Below are 2,081 nucleotides of genomic sequence, written 5' to 3'. Positions count from 1 at the left end.
TTTTGCCGCTGACCCTATGCAACGCATCTTTATTTTATGAATATCAAATTAAAAAGTTTGTACGCTGGTGTCTGCTTGGTACCAAAAGATTCTGTAATCAATGTACAATTAAAATGTATAATCGATGAATTTTTGGCTCGTCTTAAAATATTGGAAATCCATACTTTTTTGCCGCTGACCCTATGCGACGCATTGTTATTTTATGTATATCATATTAAAAAATTTGTACGCTGGTGTCTGCTTGGTACCAAAAGATTCTGTAATCAATGTACTATTAAAATGTATAATCGATGAATTTTTGGCTCGTCTTTAAATATTAGAAATCATTACTTTTTGCCGCTGACCCTATGCAACGCATCTTTATTTTATGAATATCAAATTAAAAAATTCGTACGCTGGTGTCTGCTTGGTACCAAAAGATTCTGTAATCAATGTACAATTAAAATGTATAATCGATGAATTTTTGGCTCGTCTTTAAATATTAGAAAACATTACTTTTTCCCGCTGACCCTATGCAACGCATCCTAATTTTATGAATATCAAATTAAAAAAATTGTACGCTGGTGTCTGCTTGGTACCAAAAGATTCTGTAATCAATGTACAATTAAAATGTATAATCGATGAATTTTTGGCTCGTCTTTAAATATTAGAAATCATTACTTTTTCCCGCTGACCCTATGCAACGCATCCTAATTTTATGAATATCAAATTAAAAAATTTGTACGCTGGTGTCTGCTTGGTACCAAAAGATTCTGTAATCAATGTACAATTAAAATGTATAATCGATGAATTTTTGGCTCGTCTTTAAATATTAGAAATCATTACTTTTTGCCGCTGACCCTATGCAACGCATCTTTATTTTATGAATATCAAATTAAAAAATTTGTACGCTGGTGTCTGCTTGGTACCAAAAGATTCTGTAATCAATGTACAATTAAAATGTATAATCGATGAATTTTTGGCTCGTCTTTAAATATTAGAAATCATTACTTTTTCCCGCTGACCCTATGCAACGCATCCTAATTTTATGAATATCAAATTAAAAAATTTGTACGCTGGTGTCTGCTTGGTACCAAAAGATTCTGTAATCAATGTACAATTAAAATGTATAATCGATGAATTTTTGGCTCGTCTTTAAATATTAGAAATCATTACTTTTTGCCGCTGACCCTATGCAACGCATCTTTATTTTATGAATATCAAATTAAAAAATTTGTACGCTGGTGTCTGCTTGGTACCAAAAGATTCTGTAATCAATGTACTATTAAAATGTATAATCGATGAATTTTTAGCTCGTCTTTAAATATTAGAAATCATTACTTTTTGCCGCTGACCCTATGCAACGCATCTTTATTTTATGAATATCAAATTAAAAAGTTTGTACGCTGGTGTCTGCTTGGTACCAAAAGATTCTGTAATCAATGTACAATTAAAATGTATAATCGATGAATTTTTGGCTCGTCTTAAAATATTGGAAATCCATACTTTTTTGCCGCTGACCCTATGCGACGAATTGTTATTTTATGTATATCATATTAAAAAATTTGTACGCTGGTGTCTGCTTGGTACCAAAAGATTCTGTAATCAATGTACTATTAAAATGTATAATCGATGAATTTTTGGCTCGTCTTTAAATATTAGAAATCATTACTTTTTGCCGCTGACCCTATGCAACGCATCCTAATTTTATGAATATCAAATTAAAAAATTTGTACGCTGGTGTCTGCTTGGTACCAAAAGATTCTGTAATCAATGTACAATTAAAATGTATAATCGATGAATTTTTGGCTCGTCTTAAAATATTGGAAATACATACTTTTTTGCCGCTGACCCTATGCGACGCATTCTTATTTTATGTATATCATATTAAAAAGTTTGTACGCTGGTGTCTGCTTGGTACCAAAAGATTCTGTAATCAATGTACAATTAAAATGTATAATCGATGAATTTTTGGCTCGTCTTAAAATATTGGAAATCCATACTTTTTTGCCGCTGACCCTAAGCGACGCATCCTTATTTTATGTATATCATATTAAAAAATTTGTACGCTGGTGTCTGCTTGGTACCAAAAGATTCTGTAA

Source organism: Prenolepis imparis, unplaced genomic scaffold (assembly GCF_030444845.1).
Source record: "Prenolepis imparis isolate NDT839.2.m4 unplaced genomic scaffold, iyPreImpa1.0 SCAF_3, whole genome shotgun sequence".
NCBI classification, from domain to species: Eukaryota; Metazoa; Arthropoda; class Insecta; order Hymenoptera; family Formicidae; genus Prenolepis; species Prenolepis imparis.
Note: the sequence above shows the minus strand (reverse complement) of the source record.